Source organism: Sarcophilus harrisii, chromosome 2 (assembly GCF_902635505.1).
Source record: "Sarcophilus harrisii chromosome 2, mSarHar1.11, whole genome shotgun sequence".
Lineage (NCBI taxonomy): Eukaryota > Metazoa > Chordata > Mammalia > Dasyuromorphia > Dasyuridae > Sarcophilus > Sarcophilus harrisii.
In genome coordinates, this window is record NC_045427.1 from 411,619,144 (window position 1) to 411,637,397 (window position 18,254).

The window sequence follows — 18,254 nt, forward strand, 5'->3', positions numbered from 1 at the left end:
AATATTAAGTGCTCTTGGATAGGTTGAGCAAATATAATAAACATGACAATACTACCTAAACTAATCTATTTAGTGTTATACCAATCAGACTCCCCAAAACTATTTTAATGACCTAGAAAAAATAACAACAAAATTCATCTGGAAGAATGAAATGTCAAGAATTTCGAGGGAACTAATGAAAAAAATCAAATGAAGATGGCCTAGCTGTACCAGATCTAAAACTATATTATAAAGCAGCAGTTACCAAAACCATTTGGTATTGGCTAAGAAATAGACGAGTTGATCAGTGGAATCGGTTAGGTTCACAGGACAAAATTGTCAATAACTCTAATAATCTAGTGTTTGACAAACCCAAAGACCCCAGTTTTGGGGATAAGAATTCACTGTTTGAAAAAAAAACTGATGGGAAAATTGGAAATTATTATAGCAGAAACTAGGCATTGACCCACACTTAACACCGTTCACCAAGATAAGGTCAAAATGGATTCATGATCTAGGTATAAAGAATGAGATTATAAATAAATTAGAAGAACATAAGATAGTTTTCCTCTCAGACCTGTGGAAGGGGAATGAATTTGTGACCAAAAAAGAACTAGAGATCATTATTGATCACAAAATTTTGATTATATCAAATTGAAAAGTTTATGTACAAACAAAATTAATGCAGACAAGATTAAAGGGGAAGCAATAAACTGGAACACATTTTTACAATCAAAGGTTCTGATAAAGGCCTCATTTCCAAAATATATAGAGAATTGACTCTAATTTAAAAGAAATCAAGCCATTTTCCAGTTGATAAATGGTCAAAGGATATGAACAGACAATTTTCAGATGAAGAAATTGAAATTATTTCTAGATATATGAAAAGATGCTCCAGATCATTACTGATCAGAGAAATGCAAATTAAGACAACTCTGAGATACCATTACATACCTCTCAGATGGGCTAGGATGACAAGAAACGATAGTGCTGAACATTGGAGGGGATGTGGAAAAACTGGGACACTTATATATTGTTGGTGGGATTGTGAATATATCCAGCCATTCTAGAGATCAATTTGTAATTATGCCTAAAAAGTTATCAAACTGGGCATATTATTTGACCAAGCAGTGTTTCTACTGGGCTTATATGCCAAAGAGATCTTAAAAAAGGGAAAGGGACCTGTATGTTTGTGGCAGCCTTCTTTGTGGTGCCTATCAATTGGAGAATGGCTGAATAAATTGTGGCATATGAATGTTATGGAATATTATTGTTCTCTAAGAAATTATCAGCAGGATGATTTCAGAAAGGCCTGGAGAGACTTATATGAACTGATGCTGAGTGAAATGAGCAGGACCGGGAGATCATTATATATTTCAAAAACAATAGTATATGATAATCTATTCTGATAGACAGGGCTCTCTTCAACAATTAGATGAATCAAATCAGTTCCATTTGTTCAATAATGAATAGAACAAGCTACACCTAGCGAATGGGGACTCTGGGGAATGAGTGTGAACCAGTACATAGCATTTCCAATCCCTCTGTTTTTGTCCGCTTACATTTTTGATTTCCTTCACAGGTTAGTTTTATATTATTTCAAAGTCCGATTCTTCTTGTGCAGAAAAATAACTATGAATATGCATACATATATTGTATTTAACATATACTTTAGCATATTTAACATGTATTGGTCTGCCTGCCATCTGGAGGAGGGAATGGGGGGAAGGAGGGGAAAAATTGGAACAGAAGGTTTTGCAAGTGTCAATGGTAAATAATTATCCATGCATTTATCTTGTAAATAAAAAAATAAAATAAAATAAAATAAAATAACTGGAGACAATAAAAAATATTTGGTAATCTACCTGCCAAAGCACACATAGGAGCTATATGAACAATAATTTTCACACAAAGACAGATCTAAAAATTGGAAAAATATCAACTGCTTAAGGCTAAGTCAATAAAAAAAATCACAATACTATTTTAAGTTTTTTTTTAATTCAGTTACACCAATTAATCTACCAAAGTATTGTTTTGTAGATATAAACAAAGTAATACCAAAATTGAGCTGAAAGAACAAAAGATCAAAAAATAACTAAATTGAGGATTTATATAGGTATCAATTTTTAGGTGTTGAGGAATGGAGTCTCTTCAATACCAGATCTAAAACTCTACTATAAAGAGGTAATCATCAAACCAATTTGATCTTAGATAAGGAAGACAATATTTGGTAACAAGTCAAGAATTCCCATACACAGGTCTATACCAATGGATAATCAGTACAGTTCTTGTATGGAATATAAGAAGTAATTTACCAAAGTAACCTCTTGTTTGATAATCCCACAGAGCCAAATTATCAGTGAAAGAATAAACTATTTGACAAAAAAAATAAGAAAACTGAAAGCAGCCAGGCAGGAATTAGATAAAGACAAGTATCTCCTACTCAAAGATAAGCTCAAAATGGCTATATGATTTCCACATGGAATGCTGTTTAAAGCAAATTAGGGTAGCATCAAACAAAATTACCTGTGAGATTAAAGGATAAGAGGAAAGTTCGTGGTGAAACCAAGAGAAAGAGAAGATCATGTATAGAGAGCCAGAACTCTAGAAAAATATACTTGAAACAAGATGTTAACTCAGAGAAACTGATGAGACATTGGTTATCTAGTTTACGTATTTACTTAGTATATTTACTTAGTACTTAGCATGATGATGTAATGGTTCTCTAAGTTCACACATAATCAGTATGCTATAATGATGTAATTATAATAAGGTATATGAGCCAACAAGGACTGGAAGAGAGACATTCCATCTCCCGCCATCCTGGTAGCTCTCCTGCCTTCTGGATTCCTCCACTAAGACCAAGATCCATCTGAAGGTCCTCCAGAAAGCTAGTCCAGCCCCAGTCCACAGGCCCAAAGACTGTGAAGGAGATAATAAAGACTTTGGACATTATTCCTGACTATTCACATGGTGATTATTCTGCTGAAACCAAGGCCCATTCAGAGGACCTCCAGAAAACTAGTCGGAACATTACAATCATGGAATATAAAGTGGACAATTTTGACTATATGAAATTTAAAAGTTTTGCATAAACAAAATGTGCCCAAATTTAGAAGGAAAACAAGAAACTGGGGGGAAATTATACAAGTTTCTCTGAAAAAGGCTATATTTCTCAAATATATAGGTTAGAACCACATTTATAAAAAAAAATAAATTTAAAAAATACTGGCTATTCCTAAATTGCTAAATAATTGAATTGTATGAACAGGCAGCTTTCAGAAGTCAAAACTATTATATTTTTATGAAAAAAGTGCCTATTTATAATTAGTCATAACTAATAACAAGAGAAGTAGAAATTAAAGTAGCTGTGAGGTACCAACTTATGACTCTCATATTGTTTAAGATAACAGAAAAGGAAATTGACAAATTCTGGAGGGAATATGGAAATATGAGAACACTTATGCCTTGTTGATGAAGTTATGAACTGGTCCAGTCATTCTGGAGTACATTTTCAAACTGCTCAAAGGACTATAAAACTGTAATCCCATTACTACATCTTCAAAGAAGTGTCATATAAAAAGGAAAAATAATTATATTTATTAAAATATTCATAGCACATCTTTTTATGGTGACAAAGAAATGGAAACTAAAGGGATATCTATCAATTGGAGAATGACTAAATAATCTGTGACCTGTCATTATGATAGAATACTTTTGTGCTTAAGGTAAAGCAGTTGGGTGGTGCAGCAAGTTAAAAAAAAAAAAAAAAAAACAGACCTAAAGTCAGGAAGAACTGAGTTCAAATCTAGATCCAGATACTGTGAGTGTCTGTATGATATGGGCAAGTCATTTAACCCTGTTTGCAAATGGGCATAGATAGCTTAGAGAAGGGAAGTTAGATCTTAGGGGATAATTATCATCTGCTAGAAGCCAAAAAAAAAATGTGAGGATGAACCTTTATGAAGCATGAACAATAGAGGATGGTAAAAAGGGTCCTACAATGGAGCAACTTGAGACACGAATTGTAGAAAGAATGTTATGTAGATGACCAGAGAAATAGTGGACTACTGATGGAAAAGACATGCCTCTGAGGACCCCTTGAAGCTAAGAGATGTATTCAAAGTGAATAAGTCTATTCTGGTAAAGAGCTGCTCCTGCTTACTAGTGAGTATTGATATTTTCTTAAGACATTTATAAGAATTGTTATTTCCCAAAGAGGCACCTGCATGGTGACTAGAGAGCTTGTTTCAGAATCAGGATGAACTGGGTCCAAATCCTACCTATATCATATATTGGTTTTGTGGTCCTGGACAAACAATTTAACCTCTCTGTGACTTCAAAGATGTAAGTTTCAGAGGAGGGTCTATCTGTATTATTAGATGGCATTTCTTCTCAGGAATTCTTTATGCTAGGCAGCTAGGTAGCACAGTGGATAGATCATTGAGTTTAGAATCAAAAATATTCCTATTCCTGAGTTCAGATTTGGCCTTGCTGTTTGACCCTATTTGCTTTAGTTTCCTCATCTGTCAAATGATTTGTAGAAGGACATGACAATTCACTCCTTATTTTTGCCAAGAAACCCCAAACGGGGTCAGAAAGAGTCAGATATGACTGGATATTGCTTATTTCAATGAACTCACAGTTCCAGTTTTTTTTTTTAATCAGTGAACTAGTTTACAGTTTGATCCTCTGAGCCTATATGCTTATAAGGGGAAACTGTTGAGTACCACTGGGGACATCAGATACAAAGATCCCCTTATTAGGATGAGGTTGCAACCCATAGAAGTAAGAACTCTGCCAAAGTGTATCCAGACCCTTCAAACAAGGAAGAAGCCTCTGATAGAAGGATAACAGTACCTATTGACAGAATGAAGAGAGCTTAGATAAATTTAAGAATGATATCTATACCACAGGCTACTAAGGCAGCTACAGATATTTGAGATTTTTAAGGATTTATATTTATTTTAGGAATGCTCCTAATTTTAAGATACTGACATTAACTTTCTCAGAAAACATCCCTCAGTGATAATATCAGAAACAGAATTCTGGTCTGTTTCTGCCCTAGGATCTCATGTATCATGTTGCTTTGTTCAGTTTATGTGTACTGACTTATTTATTTATTGAAATAGTGGTATGTCAATGATAAACTTGTTCATAATTGCCAGAAGGACCACAAACCATTCTAGTCTAAGGCTTTTCCTCTTTGTTGGAGTTTATACTAGCATTACTCCTGCCATCCCAAGTTCTTTCCTAACATTGACCTCCCAGGGAAGGGTCATTAACTCCATTTTTCAAGTTTGGAAAGCTACAGAAGGGAGGTTAAGTAATTTGCCTAGTATTTCAGACAAAATCAGTGTCACAAAAAAGGTGAAAATTTTGTTTTCCTGCCTCTTGGTTCTACTAAAACCCACATCTCAGGCCAAGGCAAAGTTTTTTTTTCTTGTTTTCTTAAAGAACTAGAAATATTATTCCTAAAAGAATACTTTTGTTAGTAATTTTAGCAATCGTGATGTCAAGAAATAACAATTATAACAAGCAATAACAAGAACAGCAACAATAATATGTTAAATTCTTGCTACAGGGATAAAAAGTCATTGGGGATATAAAGTGAACCCTGAAAAATTTTCTACTTTCATGGACCAAAGATTTTTATTAGAAGAGAGAACATGTACATCTATAAATATATACAAAGCACAAGATAATTTTTCTTTTGTGGGGGAAATTAATAATAGCTGATAAAAGATCAGGCTAGGCTTAATATTGAAGGTGGAGGCAAGACTGGGTTGTGAAGAAAAGTAATGATTCTAAGAGGATTTGAAGGAAGGATGAAGTGCATTCTAGGTGTGAGGGACATCCAATAAAAAATGTGTAAAGAATGGAGATGGAATACCATATATCAGGAATGGCAAGAAAGTCATGATGTGAATAACACAGAACAAGGCTGGAACAATAAGTTGGAGCCAGATTGTGAAGATTTAAAATGGTAAGGAAGTTTGAAGTTGACCCTGATGACAACTGGGAATCTTTGGAGTTTATTGAGTAGGGAAATTCTGTTGTCAGAACTGTTATTATAATAAAAATTCATATATATATATATATATATATGACTTGGAAGCTTTGAAAAGCATTTTATGTACATTAGCTCATTTGTTCCTCAGAAAAACCCTTTGGAAAGGTGGTTAAAGAAATGTTCTGGGACTTGTCTACAGTCATAAAACTACTTAGTGTCTTAAGTGGAATTTAAAACTGTGCATACCCTTTGATCCAGCAGTGTTACTACTGGGCTTATATTCCAAAGAGATCATAAAGAAGGGAAAGGGATCTGTATGTGTCCAAACGTTTGTGGCAGCCCTCTTTGTAGTGGCCAGAAACTGGAAACTGAGTATATGCCCATCAATTGGAGAATGGCTGAATAAATTGTGGTATATGAATATTTTGGAATATTATTGTTCGGTAAGAAATGACCAACAGGATGATTTCAGAAAAGCCTGGAGAGACTTACACAAACTGATGCTGAGTGAAAAGAGCAGGGTCAGGAGACCATTATATACTTCAACAACAATACTATATGATGACCAATTCTGATGGATCTGTCCGTCCTCATCAATGAGATGAACCAAATTAATTCAATGGAGCAGTAATGAACTGAACCAGCTATGCCCAGCGAAAGAACTCTGGGAGATGACTAAGAACTTTTACATTGAATTCCCAATCCCTATATTTTTGCCTGCCAGAATTTTGGATTTCCTTCACAGGCTAATTGTACAATATTTCAGAGTCCGATTCTTTTTTACAGCAAAATAACAGTTTGATCATATATATTTATTGTGTAGGTAATTTATATTTTAATATATTTAACATCTACTGGTCATCCTGCCATCTAGGGGAGGGGTGGAGGGAAGGAGGGGAAAAATTGGCACAAAAGGTTTGGCAATTGTCAATGCTGTAAAATTACCCATACATATAACTTGTAAATAAAAGGCTATTTAAAAAGAAAAGTGGAATTTAAAGTTAGGCCTTCCTCAATTTCTTAAGTGCTATTTGTATAGCACAACACCCCATAGATAGGGCAACTTTCTGTGTGCATTGGGATTATAGGATTCACTAATGAAGGATTAGCAGCCTCAATAACTTAAATGACTTATTCAGTATTACATACATAGTAAGTGCCACAGTAAGCTTTCAAAATCGAGTCCAATATTACAAATTCAACAGAGACACAGACAGGAAAAGGTGAAATGAAAAGGGGGGTAGACTATGTATGCCCAGCACACAGGGCACATAAGGGGAATCATATACAACAGGACTAGAGAGTTAGGTGGAAGACTCATGAAGAATCCATTACTACCACATAATATGTTCCATGGACCCTGCTGAAATCTACTTCATCTTTTCTTCTATGCCCTTTAACAGAATGGGAAGTAGGTATTGATGATAGAAATGAAGATATAAATAATTTCTGAATTCTTAATTAAACACAGATATCAATTCCACTTGGATCTGCAAATTGAACCAAAAATGATTTCTTTTTTCTCCTTTCTCCCTGGAAAAAATCACCATAAAGAATCAGTTCAAACTGGAACCAAGCAAATTTTTGTAAACCTAATTGAACTGAAATAAAAATCACAAAAATAGTCCATAGTTTTAATAGGTAAGCTTAATTTCCTTTCATTTGAGACTTTGTTTCAAGGGGGACAGATAGAGAAATATCTCCCCTGAATGTTTTCAGAGGATGTCTTTTCATTCCTGGTGGAGCCAAAAGGAAGTATTTGACTTGAATATTAGCTTTGTAGTTTTGCTAAATTTAGCTTTTGAAGTAGAGGAAACATAAGAGATTATGAAAAAACCTGACAGATAGCATTTAAGTCTCTTTTTGCAAATGTACATTAGTTTTAACTTTTTCTTATTAGTTTTTCAGCTTTTCAAAAGCCTTTTCTTTTTGTTCTTCTATTCTTTAGAGAACAATTAATTAAATTTTTATTAAAATGCTTAACTCTCATCTTTGTTATATGACATCTACCATTTAAGTGATAAGAAAAAACAAAACCAACAAGGGACATTATTAACTCATCTGCTACAGGCAGTTGAGAAGGGCAGATTGTAGAGATATTCAAATATTATTAGTTAGTCATTATGAAGAAATCCATTGTCCTTTATCCATTCCAATCCAAAAAGGATCAGTGTGAGTTTCTAGGAGGTTTCTGGAGATTTGGAAAGGAGAAAAGGACTCAAACAGAATAATTTGAGAGGATCACATAAAAATTTTATATTAGAGATTAATATTATTATCTTATTTTTTTTTATTTCAGTTTGATTTGACCATAGAAACTCAAGGTTGGATGGGAACTTTGTGGGCATTTATATGTTTGCTCAATCACTTCTCTAACAAGTGGTCATTCAGTCTATGCTAATCTCCAATGAAAGGACTCCAGGTCCTCTATCTCCTGAGTCAGTCTGTTTTGTATTGGGATTTCACAAAAAAGGCTTTCCTCATTTAAGGAAAGAGGTATTTTTGTGTAGAAGACTGCAGATAGTGAGGAAACTCTAGGTAAAGTATAAGACCCTTCAGCCCAGAGGGAACCTGCTGACAATGTCTGGTTTGTCTCCCCACCTTCCTTTGGTGCTCTCACCCTTCCTGAGGAGTCAGGGAGGGCATCTCTAGTTGGCACATACTTAGTGTGTTGTAATGACATAATTGTACCAAGGTATTTAAGGGCTGAGAGGACTTGAAATAAGGACTCTATCTTCACTCCTTCAGTAAGACCTAAGCCCAAGGCTGGTCAGATCCTCCAGAGAGCTAATCCGGAAACTACATTTTTATCTATCTTTGAACTCGCTTGCCCCAGCTCAGTTGATATAATAATAAATAATAAGATGTTAAAATACTGGCAACATGCTTATACCTAGTGGTCCTTGAACAATTTACAAACTCTGATGAAAGTCAATCTCTTAGTAAATATATATTCCATGAACAAATTATGTCTAATTGATTATTATAGACTGGTAGGTGATGTTGGGCCTCAAATCAGGAAGAACTGAATTAAAATTCGGTCTTTTGGGCAAGTCATTTAATTTTCTTGCCTCATTTTCTTCATTTAGAAAATGAGGATATTATTATTATAACTATATGCACTGATGAGGTCTTTGAGCTATAGTTTTAGGAGTCTAGGCTCATCAGCTACTCTAAAACTTAGGAGAGTAGAAGTTGCTTGCTCATTGCAAGATCCAACTTGCAAGTATGAGTGCTGATTTTAAAAATATATGCAAAGAGAATGTTCATTTGTATCAAGCCTAAATATGCCTTTTTCCAACTTCCACTCATTGTTCCTAGCCCTCAGGGACTAAGAAGCACATATCTATATTCCCTTTCCACTTGACAATCCTTCAAATACTTGCAGACAGAAATTCTGTTTCCTTTAAATCTTCTCTTTTTCATGTTAAATATCTCCATTTCCTTCAACTGATTCTTATGTAACCTTGGGTTCAAGACTAGAGCATTTATATAAGATTTTCTTCATTTAGAAAGAATGATGACTTCAGGCAAAATGCCCATGGGAGGGATAGAATTGGCTGGAGAACTTGGGAGGAGAGAGACAGAAAATCTTTCTGCTTTAATAAAGTATACATGTGGTTCTAGACTCAGGGAAGAAAAAGTAAATTATTCAGAAGGCTGACATGTAAGGAAAAACTAAATGCTTCAATATTTCCTTAATTTTCACTTGTCTTCCTAGATTCTTTGGGCAATTTCCCCTTGGGAGAGATCAGGGACTCCCTTGATTGAATTGAAATGGTTTTTTCATAGTAGGAGAGCTCATTCACATAATATAATGTCTGATACATTATAATAATATAACTTCCCTGATTTTTCCCTGATAGCAAAGAGATTTGCTATCTATTTGGATAAATGAAATCATTCATTATCCACTATTTATTACAGTCTTTTGTATAAAGAGAATTTGGTAGGAAAAGGTTAAGTCTTCAAATATTAGTAAGTAGCAACCTTTCCTCTTTAAGGGATAGAAATCAGGGAAAGAAATTTAAACTTACAAATGAAATGAAATAAAATAAATCCCTTAAAATAGCAATATTTGAAGAGGGAAGAGTGCAGATACACTTATTTCTATTCTAGTATCATTTCTCAGAGGAGACTTGAGTGGGGTCAGTCTCAATCTTATGACCTTTTTGCTTGCTTCCCTCTAGTGAGGACACAAAGTTTCACTTGCAAAGGGGTGGATAAGACTTCTGAGAGTTCTGCCAAAGCCTCCGACAAATGCATTTAGACAAACTTGTATGAACATATACATAACCTACATAGCAATACGTATAGACTCTATTTATATGAAAATCTCTAGCCTTCTCATCATTGGTTATCTTGCTCTAGACACATTAGTTTTTCAGTGTTTTGTTCCTAAAATATAATGCCCAGAGCTATATACACTTCTCCAGCTGTGCTCTGACAGAGGGTTAAATAGGACTATAACCTACCTAGTTTGGGACATTGAGCTTCTTTGAATGTGATTACATTAGCTTTTTGATAGCTTAGTCATATTGTTGACCGAGAGTTTGTAATCAGTGAAACCTTTCCCCTATTCCTCCATCCCTTTCTATTCTTTTGGTCCTGTATTTGAAAGTACTTGTTAGATGTTATAGTGGATAGAGAACTGAGCTAGGAATACCAAAATTCAAATCTTCCCTCTGATACTTTGAAACTCTGATACTTTCCTTGCTTATTAGGAAAGTCTGTGGTACTAAACTGTTATACCACAGTTCTCTTTAACTGTCCTGACTCAATTTCCCTGCACTAGTTTTCCTTGTCTCAGTTTTCTTAACGGTTCTGTCTCAATCCCCTAAACTGTAAAACTCTCCCTTGGGTCCATTAAGATGGGGGACCATTTGCTCTGGGGTTATAAATTGTTAGCAAGATAAACAAGAAGTAGACCTCCTGACTCTTTTCTGTCCTCAAGAATTTACAATATCCCTCTAAAATATTCCAAGATATCTCGCTAACATCTTTACCTCTGTGTATTCAGACATCCTGTCTCTGGCTTTTTAGGATTTATGGCCTCCCCTATCCTGACAGAAGTTTTCCCCCGTTCTTATCCCTTCTTTGTTTCTAAAAGGTATTTAAGAAGTTGGGTTTTTCCTATTCATTGCTGGAGGCTGGTTGCTGGCTGCTGGAGGCTGGATGCTAGATGCTGGACGCTGGATTCTTTGAGATGACAGTCTCCTCCAGCCCTGGGACCAACATGTATCCCTTGGTCCCAGTATATCTTTATCTCTGTCTGACTAGATAATTTGAGATGAGAGTCCTGTCCAGTCAATTATGCTCTCCAATTAATAAAATATTTAAAAAGACTTTCTAATTTCTCTCCTGCCTCAGTTTCTCCGGCATTTAAAAAACATTATTTGCCTCAGTTTCAGCAACTGTAAAATGAGTATAATAATAACAGCTACTTTCCAGTATTGTGAGGATCATATAACATATTTGTAAAGTGCCCAGCTCACTGCCCAGCACAAAGTAGGTGCTTGGTAAATACTTGTTTACTTCCTATCTTCCCCTCTTCTCTTCCTCCCTCCCTCATTTTTCTTTCTTCCTTTCTCCTTTCTTCCCAGCAATCCTTCATTCCCTCTGTTTCTCCTCCCCCTTCTTTCCACTCTTCTCCCTTCTTTCCTCTTTTTCTCCCTCCTTTTCTTCCTTCCTCTCTCTTTACCTCATATTTTATTCCCTCAAATTTCTTCCTTCCCTTCCTCCCTTCTCCTTTCTTTCCTTCCCTATTTCCTTTTTTCATTCTTTTCCTCCCTCTTTCCCTTCTTCTCTCTTTCTCTCTCCTTTTTTTCTTTTTTCACCCCTTTCTTTCCTCTCTCTTTTCTTCTTTGCCTCTCTTGCTCCATTATTTACTTTTTCTCTTCTCCCTTTCTTACAGAATGTCAATGTAATGCTAATTTTTTAGTAGCTCAAAGAAATTTACCTGGTCTTAATGGGACACTGATTAGATCACTTTGAGAATGATGAGGATCACTTTTTTTCCTTTTTCTTTTTTAATCTTTTTTTTAATATGATGATAACACTGATCATTACAATAACATAGACATTATTTATAGAATCCCCTACACACTAAACAAAGTGCAATAAATACTCAGTTTCATCCCTTGTATAACTTTTCTTTTCTTTTTTCTTTTTTTTTTTGAGAGATGAGGTTAACAGTATGAAACAGTAAAAAGAGTTAGATTTATCATTAGTGTTAGAATTTTTACAAGGTGCCAAGTCAGTGGAATTGATAGAGACAATGGTTGTTTAGCAGGGTTCTTAACAGTTCTCTAGATGTACTTAGTACTTATTAGAGTTCCACAAGATTTACACCTTTAAGAGAGCATAAATAAGGAGGGGCCCAATAAAGGACAAGTTCACTAAAGCACAAGCCCACTCTCAGAGGAGGAGACAGATTCATTCCATTTTCCATCCCTGTGCTGGCTGGAGAGATTCAGAGGGAGCTAGAGACAGAAGCTGGAAGAGACAAAGGACTAGCGGTAAGAGCTCTTGGAACTGAAGAGATTAGGATAGGCCTCTAAGAAAGCTGATCAGGCCCAAGGAAGGAAACAATATTTTGAAGGAGAAAATAAAGGATTTGGACTTTAACTCCTGGCTGCATTTGGGATGATTATACTGAAGTGAAACTAAGACTGCTTGTGTTACTACTGGGATTATATCCCAAAGAGATTATAAAGAAGGGAAAGGGACCTGTATGTGCACGAATGTTTGTGGCAGCCCTTTTTGTAGTGGCTAGAAACTGGAAACTGAATGGATGTCCATCAGTTGGAGAATGGCTGAATAAATTGTGGTATATTAAAATTATGGAATATTACTGTTCTGTAAGAAATGACCAACAGGATGATTTCAGAAAGGCGTGGAGAGACTTACACGAACTGATGCTGAGTGAAATGAGCAGGACCAGGAGATCATTATATACCTCTACAACAATACTAGATGATGACCAGTTCTGATGGATCAGGCCATCCTCAGCAACGAGATCAACCAAATCATTTCTAATGGAGCAGTAATGAACTGAACAAATCATTTCTAATGGAGCAGTAATGAACTGAACTAGCTATACCCAGAAAAAGAACTCTGGGAGATGACTAAAAACCATTACATTGAATTCCCAATCCCTATAGTTATGCACACCTGCATTTTTGATTTCCTTCACAAGCTAATTGTACAATAATTCAGAGTCTGATTCTTTTTGTACAGCAAAATAATGTTTTGGTCATGTATACTTATTGTGTATCTAAGTTATATTTTAATATATTTTAACATCTACTGGTCATCCTGACATTTAGGGGAGGGGGTGGGGGGGTAAGAGGTGAAAAATTGGAACAAGAGGTTTGGCAATTGTTAATGCTGTAAAGTTACCTATGTATATATCCTGTAAATAAAAGGCTATTAAATTAAAAAAAAAAAAGAAACTAAGACTGCTTGCAGAAGCCCCCTGAGAAACCTGCATCCAGAAAAGATTGTATTTTAGAGAAGAACATTACACATTAGGAAGACCTGGTTTCAAATTCCTCCTCAAAAATCTCTAGCCATGTGACACCAATCCCTCCCAGCCTTTGTTTCATCCTGTGCAAAATAAGAATTTCAGAATTTTACAATTTGAAGGAACTCTAAAGTTCATTGCTGAGATGAAGCAAAACACAACTTTTCACAACCTGAAACCTTTATATAAGTTATTATCTATATAAATTACTTTAAAAATACTCTTTAGTAACAATATTATCACCTATCAGTTACAATATTGTCTGGAGTCAGGGTACTGGACTTGTTGACAATCTGAAGGTGTCTTCTTGCCTTTTCAGTCCTTAAGGGCATCGAACAACTTCACTGGAAATATACATAAGCATTTCTGATGGGATTTGTTTTCGGTTCAGAATGAATTGGAGTTTTAATTTTAACCTAAAGGATTTGGCTCATATCTTTGCAGCATAAATAGCTCAGGGGTTCCTATGTAAAGTTCACTTATTGCCATGGGAAAATGTGCCCTCCTGTTGAGACGGGTGAGGAAGGTTGTGCAGCTTGAAGGGGATCAGAACAGCACATAACAGTGTGTGAGTGGGCTGGAGTGAAGAGGAGAAAGACATTTTAGAATACTATTTAGTCCTTCATAATGATTCAAACTTCCTGTAGCTCCTTAATGACCTAGAAGATTTGAAGTTGGAGTTAGGAGAATAGAGGACAATAGATCATTGACAATCTTCCAGAAGTAATCTGGCAGGAGAAACCTTGTCCCTGAATGTCAAACTACATTTTGTACAGGTTTTTCCACTCTTATTCTTGAAAATGACTTTTGAGTTTCACCTTCATTGTACTGAGTACTTCTGACTGCTGTTTTTGTAATCTAACTAGACTCAAGGGAAGTGATATATGGTCTTATGAGCCCATAGAAGTGACCACTGAAAATGAAAATGTAGACCATGGTATTGGGAAGAAATGGAGTTCTTGTATTTATCATTCCCCTTCTCCCACTTGCTTTTTTTTTTTTTTTTTTTTTTTTTTACAATACTGGACTTTTGCTTTGTTCAGATGAGAAGTGGATGAGATGCATTGTCAGTCAGAATATAATTATAGAGATGAATGGAAAAGCTTTATCGTAGCATTTAAAAGGTCTCTGAATTCTACCTTATTGCATGAATACCAAAAGCTCATTTTATATCCTGTGTGCTCTCTGATTTGTCTAAAGGTATCTTCTCAGAAACATAAAAACCAAAGCCACCTAATCTATGATTGAAAAGTGGCAGGAGTATATTAGAAAATCCCATGTGACTTGTGAGCTGCCATTTGTTGTCAGAATCCAACCATTATGATTAGTTGATACTTTTCACTAAATATATTTTTGTGTGTCAAGGGTATTTATAGCATATCTTCATCCAAACATATTTTATACCACCTGAAAAACTGGTGCACTCAATTTTAACAATATATTTTCACAACCAAGATAGCTTTAGGAAATTCAGCTTTGATAGAGCCATAGAATATTGGAGCTGGAAGGGACCTTAATTTAATTGTTTATTAAGCATTAAGTGCCCATTGTGTTGGCACTGGGAATATAAAGGCAAAAAGGAAAATAACCTACCCTCTCAGGGAACTTTCATTCTGTTGGGGAGGGCCAACATGAAAATAAAAAAAAATTAAATCTAAATGTATACAGAATCATTTCTGAGGTAAATGTGTATATGAAACATGGTTTCTTGTTTTTGTTTTTAACAATAGAAGAGTGGTTTTCAAAAGAATCATGGAAGGATAGGTTAAACAGATATGGGGGTATGATCATTGGGAAGAGAAATCTAAGATGCAGATTGACAGGATAAAATAGTTATAGTAGAGCTGGTATCCTGTATACTTTTCAGAGTAGGAAGATCCCAGAATTAACTCTACTCAGCCTTATGGAAAGCAGTCCTTTTTCCCTTGATTTACCACTACTATTGAGAAACCTCTATCATGTGCAACTCCAGGAAGGTGAAGGAAAAATGAGAGAAAAAAGGGCTTGCCACTGCTGCTATTTTTTGGTGGAGTAGAAAGACTATGGAATTTGTAAATGGAAGACATAGGTTTCAATCTTGACTTTGCTGCTTATTGTTTACGTGACTACAGTCACACATATTTCCTTAAATTCTCTCAGGCCTGTTATAAGATGAGGGGCTTAAACTGCGAGTTCTCTATTCATTCATTCAGTCAACAAACATTTATTAACTGCTCACTACCTCCAAGGCACCATGCTAAGAACTAGGGATATAAAAAGAGACAAAAGACTATAACACACATACACATATAATGTATGCAAATACACACACACATATACACAAAGCCTTTATTTCATATATATATGCACACACATATGTATGTATTATATACCTATAACACATAGATACACATGTTACATATATGTATATTTATTATAGATAATCAAATAAAGAATAAAATCAGAGAAAAGTTAGTCTGTATTATAAACTATTTATAACTACAACTGGAAGCAGAATTTGTTTACAAATTCCTTGGAATTTATAATCTACAAGGGGAGAGGACAACAAAACAAATATATATAAATAAGATATTTATAAGGTAAATATGAAATCACTGAGAGGAAAAGCACCAGAATTAAGAGGGACTGGGGAGGCTTCCTGTAGAAGATGAGTGTTTAGTTGGGATTTAAAATAAATTGGCAGATTGTAGGAGGAGATGAGAAGAGAAAACATCCCTGGAGGACCATCTGAGAAGTTGCCCAGAGCTAAGAAATGGTATATCTCCTTTTTGGAACAGTAAGGAGGCAAAAATCACTGGAATGGATTGGACAATAAATAAGAAAATGGAAAAGACAGATTTTGGGATGCAGAAACAAGATGGCAGAGTAGAGGAAGCACTACAGTTGAACTCAACATTCCTCAAAATTAATTCTGAAGTGACAGAGTCGACATAAGTTTAGGGTGAAACATTTTTCCAGTTCAAGATAACTTAGGAGGTTGGAATGAGAGGTCAGTGACACTGAGGTGAAGGCTGACCCAGAGCCCTACACTAGCTGTGGTGACAGAAGCAGCAGCGTCTTTGGGAGTTCTCAAGACAGAGATGGTAAGGGAATTGGGTAACTAATCAGAAAGGGATTACAGGGAACTAATGAACTAGCAGTGGGTATAGGACTGAATGCTGCTGGGCAACTTCATTGCCTATAAAAAATTTTGAGGCACAACTTCAGGATGGAGAAAATTGTTTTTCTTTAAAAATGGAGCAGGAGATCTGAGAAGCAGTATGTATTGCTTATGGCTACTAGGGTAAAAATAAGGACTAGAGTACAGACTAAGAAAGCAATGACTATGTCTACCTATGATCATATCATTTTGAAAGCACAAAAAATTCCAAACGCCAAGAATGGATTCTGAAAACAGCAGTTTGAAAAAATCTGAAGTTGAGGACAGGGCCAATATGAAATAATTCATTGAAAAAACAAATAATCTGGAAAACAGATTGAAGAGGGATAATTTAAGAATTATTGAGCTACATGAAACCCCTAGTCAGAGAAAGAACCTAGACATCATATTTCTTGAAATTATGAAGAAAAACTCCCTATTGTATTAGAAATAGAAGACAAAATAAAAATCAAAAGAATTTACCAGTCACCTCCTGAAGCAAAAAGAGAACTTCCAGGATTATTATACCAAATTCAAGGCTCTGGCATCAAAAATAAACTAGAATAAAACCATATCAATATCATGGAGTCAACAGTCAGAAATGCGCAAGTTTTAATAGCTACGACTTTAAAGAAACAAAAGACGTGGAGTAGGCTATTCTGAAAGGCAAAGGAGCAAGCATTATAACCAAGAATAATCCACTAAGCAAAACTGAGTATTATCTAGGAAAAATGATAATGATAGATATGGATAATATGGATAGATAATAGGTAATAATAAAGTTCTCTATATAGAGGATTTTAGGCATTCCTAATGAAAATACTAGTGCTTACTAGTAAATTTGACTTTTAAATACAAGAATTAAGAGAAATATGAAAGATAAACATGAAAGAGAAATCATAAGGAATTGAATGTGGTTAAATCATTTACATTTGTATATAGGATAATGATATGTAACTCCTAAGAACATCATTATTAGGAGCAATTTGAAAGACTCTACACAAACAGAAGGCATTGTACTGAGTTGATTATGTTAGGATGATATCAAAAAAAGAAATAGATATGTGAGAAAGAGGAATATACTGGAGAAAAGGGGAAGAGAGAAGAAAAACAGGGAAAATTATCTCACATGAAAGAGGTACTCAAAGAATAGCTTTTACAATGCTGGGAAAACAGGGTGGGGCAGAGGGCCCCATTTGAACCTCATTCTCATTGTAATTAGAGCAAAGAAGAAAAAATATATATATATATATATATATAAGCACTCATTTGTATATAAAAATCTGTCTTACCCAATAAGGAAGTAAGGGAGGAAGGGGATAAGAAAGATGAGGAGATAAAAGAAGAGGGCAGATTAAGGGTAGCAGTCATCAGAAGGGGGGAAAAAACAATTTTTAAGAAGGGACAGGTGAGAGAGAGAAAAGGATAATAAGAAGAAAACAGGGTAGAGGGAAATTCATTGTTGATAATTATAATGGTGAATGTGACTGAGATGAACTCAACCAGAAAACAGGAATTGATAGCAGGATGGATTAGGAATCAAAATCCAATAATATGTTTATAAGAAACATACTTGAAATAGACAAACACATAGAGTT